This window comes from Pipra filicauda, unplaced genomic scaffold, assembly GCF_003945595.2.
Source record: "Pipra filicauda isolate LSUMZ 115617 unplaced genomic scaffold, ASM394559v2 scaffold96_size2947999_pilon, whole genome shotgun sequence".
NCBI lineage: Eukaryota > Metazoa > Chordata > Aves > Passeriformes > Pipridae > Pipra > Pipra filicauda.
Window position 1 is genome coordinate 2,918,689 of NW_024105164.1, and position 9,648 is coordinate 2,928,336.

At 41.7% G+C, this 9,648-nt stretch overlaps 1 protein-coding gene across 1 annotated transcript in view; it reads right to left on the bottom strand.

Moving 5' to 3' along the window:
- Window positions 1–9,120, bottom strand: part of NDST2 (N-deacetylase and N-sulfotransferase 2) — a 67,392-nt gene extending 58,272 nt beyond the window's left edge. Inside the window, exon 1 of the mRNA XM_027720029.2 lies at window positions 9,080–9,120. The gene's annotated coding sequence lies outside the window, so the exon portion shown is untranslated. The remainder of the gene's footprint in view (window positions 1–9,079) is intronic.
- Window positions 9,121–9,648: the final 528 nt, after the last annotated feature.

The following is a 9,648-nucleotide window of genomic DNA, read 5'->3' on the forward strand; positions in this document are numbered from 1 at the left end:
GACTCAATGCTCCTGATGGGTTGATCCCTTCCAACTCAGCATATTCCATGATTCTGTGGTTCTGTGATTCTATGAAAAAAGTACGTGACATGGCAAGTGAATATTACCACTGTAGGATACCATCAGTGTTTCAGTAGGTAAAACACAGCACAGTGTGGTGTGCAGGACAAGTTTTTTTTAAGACTTTGAATCAATTCTATTCCATTTTAAGGTAGGTAGGAAAAAATATTCAAAAGCAGAAGATCTGGTTTGGGTTTTAGACCACATTCACATGTCAGTGTGAGAATATGATCAAACCCTTGTCACAACCATCAGAAGTATTTCCACTAAATTCAACACACATGGGGTCGGGATCTAAATTTATGTTTTGTCAGTATTTGCACATACATTTACAGATATGAACACCATGCTGTACACTGTAATAGTAATTTTTTTGGCATGGAACTGTCTAAGCATTACACATGAATCACAGCAAAGGGTTGGGTTTTTTTAATAATGTTAAAAACTTCTTTCTCCTTTGGGACTCAGCCATAACCCATTCTTATCTCTGTAATAACACAGATTTTCATCTCACTAATCTTCTCCCATCCTCAATACAAAAAGAGAATTTTCAAAGTGGATGACTAACCAAACCCCTTTCAGTTAAGCCTCACTCTGCTTAGGTGTTTTGACACTCCTAAGCTATATTTTTCTACTCATTTTTTTTGAAAATGCGTGTTCCTTTTGTTTCAACAGATTTACAATAGACAAAGTCAGAGACAATTTGACTTACCTCATAAATCAGCAAAAGCATCAGGGGAAACTGCCTTTTCCATCCTAGCAGTGCAAACAGAAATTGTCCTTGTCTAGCCTTATTTAACAGGCTGGCGAACTGCATAACTCTTGTACTGTGTCCTGAACACATCCACGCGCTCCCATGGACGCAGGCACCTGCAGATTACAGGGCTTTTCATGGGAAACAGTTTCTTCTCATTCTTTCCCTTCAGCTTAACTACCAGTCTAACCTGAATTGTACAACACCAAACAAAAGGGAAATAATTGCCCAAATACCAACACTCAAACCACTTTGTACTTCTAACCACCATTTTCTCCAGGCAAAAGCTCTGCCATCTTACCTTCATCCAGACTCAAGTCTGACTCAACTGTCAAAAGAAAAACAGAGCCGTTTAAATACAATAGCATTTAACTCTTCTGCCAACAGAACAGCAGCAGAGCTCTCCCTAAAATAGGCTAAGTATAATTTTTCTGATCTACAGGACAGCAAAACTGAGGAAGAGAGCACAAGCTCGGACACTTACCAAGTCAAAAGCAGAATCAGGAATGTGAGGTCAGAGGAACAGAATTCACAGGCTCCTAACCACTGCCATTTTGCCTCTGGAGCACTATTCTGTCTGCCTCACATGAAACACAGGCCAGATTGTGCACTCTCTGAGGTTCCTGGCATAGCCAGGGCTGGGACTGTGGTGCTCTCAAGGTTCTATCTTCCAGGAGTTAGCCTATGTCACCACAAACATTAAATATCCAACATTCAATACAGGTCACCTTCAAGGGTTTACCAAAGGAAAAAGGCAGTAATTTGATGATAAAAAACAACTTCCCACTAAAAATCAGGGTTCTTTCCTTTTTTCCTAGCACCTTCTTGCCCATTCCAGCTCACCCTCAGTTTATTATATTTTCCCTATCAAAGAACGTCCCACATTGCATCACAAAATTTAGGAAAAAGTTTTTTCAGCAGTAAGAAGACTGATACTTTCTTAACTAGAAGAGCACAAATAGTTCTAACAAAATCAGGTTTTAGAAGTTATCAGAGCCATCTCTCCCCCTTTTCAATGGCAGCTGGATGACAGTTTTCTGCCCCTTTCGCTGCCTTTCGTATCTCTGCTGGACTCAAGCTAATAAGCTTCTCATTAGTGAAATGACTACGCCAAGGTACTGGCAGATGGTCCTGTGTTCCAAGCACATCTTCCCACTCCCTCCCTCCCAGAAGTCCTAATCTATACACAGTGTAATTGCCACAAAAACATATGCTGCCTGACAGAAAGCTTCCCTTCCATTACCTCTGTACTCTAGGGGATTGCCCCTGAAACCTCAGCGACACAGAGCAACTCCTTTCCTACTCAAGTCTCAGTTTCCTATATGCCTGAAAACACATTCATGAGGATCTGGCTGAAGTACCTGTACCAGGCTTAAAATCCATGCTAATCTCTCCCTATATACATATGGTCCATACACTAGTCCATTACTAAGCAAAATGCACAAGTACACAAATATATACATAATATTTTAAAAATACATAACTAATGTTTCTTATGTGCAACACTTTGTTAATGCCTTATTTACAGGTCTCTGTAAGAGTACACGAGCCTTTCTCGTAGATGAAAAGCCATATATCATAATTTATTACACTAGTTGCCAGTAAATCTCTTGAGCAACACTTCCATTTAAATGCTGAGTCAGTGACTAATTGGGTATCTCATATATCTTAAAATAATCTGTTTGTTTCATCTGCTGGCTCCCTCTTCCCCATCACTTTAATCAGATTATTGTGATTGATGAATTCATTAATACGGTCACTGTATCCTGAGAGCAGAGCAACTTCTACAGAGAAAGTTTCAGGAAGGAAGAGCAAGTATCTCCCTTTTGCACACACAGATAGTTACGAACAGAGGAATAAATGAACACTATCGGTTTCCCAGCTGTGGGAAAGACTGCACAAAGGTTATTTCTAGACACTCAGGACCACTGAGGTTGGCTCTGTTGGAGCTCCTCAGAGAAGGCTAGGGGTATGATGGGCAGAGACAGGTCACCATAATGTGAAGGGTTGTTTTACCTCTCCAAATTGACTCTGAATCTTCTGAAAAATCATTTCTTTACAGAGGAAGAAAATATTTTATTGTCAGTTCTTCTCTGCATTTAATCCCAACAGTACTGAACAGCTCTTCCACACTGCAGATAGGGAAAAACACTAACAGAAAGTAGAAAAGCTTTTCTTTAATCTTTGCCACTGCCTTTTCAACTTCAAGGTGAAAGTCCTCAAAGTAAGACCTTTTCTCATACCTCCTAACACCTCAAGACACTGACTGTCGTAGGGAATAGCTTCAGCTTAGTAACTCCAAAACTGTCTACTTTAGAAAAGGTGAAAGAGTTAAAAAGCATTTTCAACTGAAATAAAAAACAAGAGGTCAAATGCAGGCAATAGTGGACAAGAAAAAAGAGTAAGAAATATTATTTAGCCAGCAGTAAAAATAATTATGCTTCTGTAGCTATTGTCATTCAAAAATAAAGAAACCAAAACACTTTGATAGCACACTTTCCCAATCCTCCCAAATAGTAAATGAAAGGAAAAAAGAAAGGAACTTGACACTTACCAGGAAAAACAGTAACTACAGAAAAGCAAGGAACAGCACTGCTCAAGTTCCCAGGAGCTGTGGCTGCCTAAGGAGGATGATATAAATGACCTCCACCTGTGCTTACTAGTTGGCTGAAGCTGAATTCACTCTGCCTTGAGCTGTAACTTTATATCTTTCTAAAAACATCATAAAACAGATGAAAAACATAACACTTAAAGACATGGTAAGACACTAAATTCCTAATGAAAAAACCTAGTCTCTACCTTTTGCTGTCTGCCAGAGCAACATCCAAGATGACACTGAGTATTTGAGGATCAAAAGGCTCTTGATGAGCATTTGAGGATCAAAAAGGCTCTTGGTGAGCATTTGACAAGTGGAGAATTTGGATGAGTATTACTTTGGGAGGACAGCCAGACTGGTAAACAGGAAAGGCTACTTGTTGCAGGCAGAAATGCACAACAGGCTTCCAGAAACTAACAGAAACTAACCACACCATACATAATTAAAGCAATTTATTACAGTTATGTGGCTTCACACATTTGGAAGTGCATTTCCCCATTTACAGTCTCGGAGTAGTGTGCTTATTCATGAAAACTGAAAGGAAATATGTAAACCGTTTTGAAAATTCAAGAAGAAAGTGTGAGAATGGAACATTTGATACAGCATTATCTTGCAAATGTCTCCAGATTCCTCTCTGGTCACTGTGTGGGCAGCACATTCCCAGGACAGAGAGCTGGGTGGGCGGGAGAAAGGGGACTGTAAAGCTATTCATGAACTGAATTTCGTCTTTTCCCGCTGAGGTTCATTAGGGACCTACTGGAGCACTCGGGAGGAGGGAGGGAGAGGGCTGGCTCCCTCAGGAAGCACAGGCACACGGAGCCTGACACCCCACGCGTTGGAGGAGGCTGTGCCAAGGGAGCCCTCTCTGCCCACACAGAGCCTTTTAATTGCTGTGCTCGGGCCGCTCCGCAATCTCTCCTTTGGATGTACAATACGCAATCATTCAAGAGGAAAGTTAATCCATCACAATGAAGTTCTTACAAAACAGGCAGCCCTCTCCCCAGCCCCCACGTAAATGAAAATGAAAGTCGCATTGCCTCGATCGCCCAGGCTTTCCCTGACCCCAGCAAAGCTCAGGGACGTTGGGAACAGCTCCCTGAGTCAGATGAACTGAAGAGAACAGTGGAGACCCTGCGCTCGCTGCTCTGCTGACAAACAAGGCCTATGGGCACCCAATGCTGGCGGAATCACATCTCCACACGTGTTATCATTCACCTTGCTGCTGCAAACAGGAATCATCCTACATCTTCCTGCTACAGCAAGTGTCAGGAAATGCCCCAGCACACAGCATATTAATTTTGACTACTTAGGATGCTGGTAGAAATAGAAATGCAGATCTCCTGCTTACTAGGAAAGGACTCTGCCCAGTATATTCCTCTTTACCATCCTCTCTGCCAGCAGATCCTCCTTTCCCCCATTCACCAGTACCCACTGTAGAACAGGGCAGCTCTATAACCAAGGCAACATGAGAAAGCAGGGCCTGTCTGGAGCTCTGAAGATAGGGGCAGATTTTGAAGCTGTGGTATGGAAATAACACACAATTACTGACAAGTGGAGGATGAGCCCCAGGTATGTAACAGCTACTAGTGCAGGCTGCCTATGGACAGAACAGCACTGAACAGTGCTCACAAGGTAGGGGGTAAAGGAAAAGGGTAGGGGGAAACAGCTGGAGAATCTGGATAACGGGTTTATCTGTGCAGCCCATGGTTACTCCAGGTATCCCTCACAGCAGAAGGACATGGAAATGACAGGCTGTGAAACAGCCCTGAACCCTTCCAAAACATTTTCCCTGTAAGAGACATAAGATGCATTCATACAGGGTAGACTGTAAAAAATGTAAAAGTGAGTGTTTGGGGTCTTTTGAGTCCAGGGTTAATTTCTGTCCCATTTTTAGACCAGTAACATCTGGAGCTCAAGAGGCTGATGAAGGATGAAGAATTGCATAAAAGAGAGAGAAAATTACTCCGCCATGAAAGAAGAGAATGACCTAACAAGCAAAACTGAAATGCAGTAGAATGACAGAAGTCAACAGTCTATGATCACAGTACGCTACAAACCAGAGTACACCACACTGATGAGGTAGGAAGAGATTTGTCATATGCAGAGGATTATACAGAGCCTAATAAAACATTCCCTATTGAGAGAAAAACAAAATCTAATTCATATGGAAACAACTTTCATATCATACAAATCATGGTACAAAATGCAGAACGCAAATTCAGAAAAAATGGCACGTAACACTGACGTAAAGCAAGCTGTTTGATAAAATCATAGTGCTGGTGAACGGAAAATACACCTATTTGAACTAATCAAACGTAACAGTGGGAAAAGATTTGAAAGATTTGAATTAGCAAATGCTGTACTCTAAAAATGGAGAAATGGTGGCGCAGTGAGTTTTTGATTAATAAACCTGACTTCTGTAGCTTGCAAATGAGTTCAAATGGAGGATTTGGGTTTCTGTACTGCATTCATGGAGCACATAAAACAGCTGGCACCTGACCTGTGATCAGGACTCTATGCACTTTGGCAATACAAACTGTAATCCAAACAAAAATTTCATTTATATATATATATGTATTCCTCTCAGAATAATTGAATTAAATAGAAGAAACATGATGACACATTATATTTAAGCAAAGTACTAAACAGTGAAAATTATAATCATTTGTAATTCTTGTTAAACAGGTCATAAATAAATTACTATCTCAAAAAAAAAGAGGAAAAGCTAGACACCTTCACGAAGGCACACTGTGTGCTCAATAAGTAGTGACAATAAAAAATGAAGTAAATATACATATTAAGATGCATAAAAAACTAAAAGGTGAGTAGTACAAGAGCTAATGTGCTTTCCACGGTGAAACACTGTTCAGGTCTCACCACTTGATCCTAAAACAACAGGAAAACATTGAAGTAACAGATTGAAATTGCTAATTGAGAAAAATAAAACCATCTGAAGTTTGTTGGTTTTTTACTCTCTCTTTTTTCTCTTTAAATCCAACAAGAGGTGTAAGAAGCACATGAAAAAATCCAAACCAGGCCAGAGGAGAGGCTAGACAGGTTAAGAATTATTAATTTAGTTTCCTAATAAAAGAACAAGGGAATACATAATGAAACTCTGGGGCAAAAATGCAGGTAGTTTGAGATTATATAGTTTCACATCACACACAATTATCCTGTAGTGCTTACTTTGGCATTTCACTGATGTTACGAATACTACAAAATATTAATATTTGAATTAATGACAATAATATCAACAAGAAAGCACAGAAACACTCTGTTTTCAAGGAAAAATGTAACAGTAAACACCTAGAAAAAGTGTAATATAATAATAAACTACAGAAGTTTTTTCTTAAACAGTGCTACTGTTGACAAGGGAAGGACTTTGAATCATGATGGACAGAAGCTCTGATCCACTACAGAAAATGGAGAAGACATACCAGCAGCAGTTTCATCTGTAAAAAAAATTTTATCACTGCAGCTACAGTGATAAAAAAATTTGACAAAATGTACCACAGAAATGCAGAACAAAGACCTCCTAGTTTAAGCTTAAGAAAAGAGACAACAGAAAGATGTATGTGCAAAGCCACAACAGGCCAGACAACAGAAATCAACAATACTGGTCTAATCTTTCTAAAATCAAGGGGGTTTTGATAGGCATTTTGAACATTTCTAGAGACCTTCTAAATATGGTCTAAGAGTTGAAACCCCTCACTATGAAGGACAGACCACTGTTTGTCCTGCAGCAAGTACAGGGAGAGAGAAAATAGAATTTTTGCTGTGTACCACATGTTGTTTACCAGTACTGTGCATGGCTGGTGTCAGGCAGGAACAGCTTTAAAAAAACCCAAACCCAATAACTACCCCCTCCAAACATTCTCATCCTCTATTGTCATCTTTACAACTATTTCAGCTTCATAAAGAGGCAGTGATCTTGCACGTAGTTTGCTCCATCTCTTGTGGTTACTTTTCTCACCCAAAATGACTCTGTTGTTATGATGCCTTGTGGTCTCAGGGTGCCTTAAGGGCTGGATGCTCCAAGAGAGAAAGAGTGGAGACCCCAGGGCACTTACAGGCTGCAGTCCCACCATATCTGAACACGGTGGGCAGAGCTGTGTGCTGCTAACAAGGTCCATGGCAATCCCAAGCAAGGAGAGTGATGGGACAGGTCCAAGGGCCACCCAGGGGACCAGTTCATAGCAAAAGGAGATGGACCTAGGGACTGGAGAAGACCATGGCCCATCCAGGAGACAAGGCTGGAGACAGAAGAGAAGACAGGCACACTGAAGGCTTAGGCCTGAGCTTCCCTGTACCCCTGGGGAAACAGTGCACAGGTGAGGGTCCAGAATGAAGTTTTTTAGGACATTGGTGACCTCAGGACTGATGCTGAGCTGGTTTCAGCAACCTCTGAGTGCAAGGAAGGGCTGAGCTACTCTGAAGGAACAGACAAATGACGTGCCAAAGATCAAGGGTGGTTTATATCACACATTCTACTGTCCCCACAGGAACATATACAAAACTACAGATCTCTGAAAGCATTTTTACCCATGGGAATATACACAAAATTACAAACATTTGAAAGCAGTTTTCCTACAAATTATGTACACATTTTCCTGTCAAAGAGGGTGGGGAGGGCAGGAGGTGTTGGGACTTGGGAAACACTTTTTTCCCACTTCAGCTGCACAGGAGCGCTCTCTTGTAATTGCTCGTTCAACCCATACTGGCCTCTTCATACCTGTGCAGTCTCCACTCAACCGTATCTTAAAAGGTCTGAAGCAGCGTTTTGCCTCCAGCAATCACCATCCCAAGTGTTCTAAATGCTCTTGACAGTACAGGCAATACAGCTGCACGCCCTCTTCAAGGCTCTGCTAATGTCTCTCACACCCTATTCAAACAAAGCTCAGGGAAGGGGAGCCTCACCTGCAAGAGAAGGCTCTCCTGGAAGTCAGAAGGAAGGAGAAGAGTGAGGAGGTGTGACGTGTGACATGGGCAGGGAACAGCAAACCTAAACAGAAGATAAAATCTTCTGGACTAATTCCTTCCACACAAGCAGCCCTGGGCTTGTCTACATCGATACTACTCTTTAAAATTTCCTCTGTTTCGCTGCTGCCAGTGCCCGCAGGGGTTGACGTGTGAAGCGCCGCTCTGTACCAGTTTCCCAGGCACTTCAAATGGAAGATACCCATTTCTCTCTTTCCTGGGATTTTCTTGCTTTAAAACACTTGACAAGCATGGTTTAAAATTTAAAACCATAAATACACACTCCTCTGCATGTCGGAGGAAAAATCTGGGCCCAAGAGTATCATTTCACATGTTCAGTTAAGCCATGAAGAAAAGTACTATGGATGCAGAAAAGTAACAGCCTTCTGTGATTTGTTGGGGTTTGCCACATAAAACTGCAAACATTAAAAATCATACACCTAAATTTTTTTGGTCAAGGAGTTTAATAATGTAAAAGTACACAAAGTTGTTAGCAATGCTCAGCCAACAGTTGCAACACACTGACCTCTACCTTAACTCAACACGGCTCCAACTTCAAAGCCTGCTTAAAACTATTTAAATACCAACATTATTAAGCATAGCAGGCATGTTGAACACTCAAATGGAGCCAGCATGCTGGATGCGAAACCCAGTCTGCAGTTCCTCCCCCTTATTTCCCAGGCTAAGCTTACCTGTTCTCCAGAGCAGGATTTTCCTGTCACATTCCTGACAGAGCGGTGTTTCCCTGCTCTCTCACCCTTGGACTATTGCTTTTTATTTCACTGTCTCTTCCCCTGTGGTGAGGTGACCCTGGATAGATGCCAGGTGCCCACCGAAGCTGCTCTATCACTCCCCTCCTCAGCTGGACAGAGGAAAGGAAATACAATGAAAGGCTCCTAGGTCGAGACAAGAACAGGGAAATCACTCACCAATTACTGTCACAGGTAAAACAGATCTCAACTTGGGGAAAAACTTAATTTCATTTATTAACAATCAAATCAGAGTTGGATAATGAGAAATAAAACCAAACATTAAAAACACCTTCCTCCCACCCCTCCCTTCTTTCCAGGTCAAACTTTATTCCTGATTTTCACTACCTCCTCCCCCCAGCAGCACACGGGGATGGGGAATGGGGGTTGCAGTCAGTGCATCACACATTGTCTCTGTTGCTCCTTCCTCCTTAGGCAGAAGACTCTTCACACTCTCCCCCTGCTCCAGTGTGGGGTCCCTCTCACAGGAGACAGTTCTCTACAAACTTCTC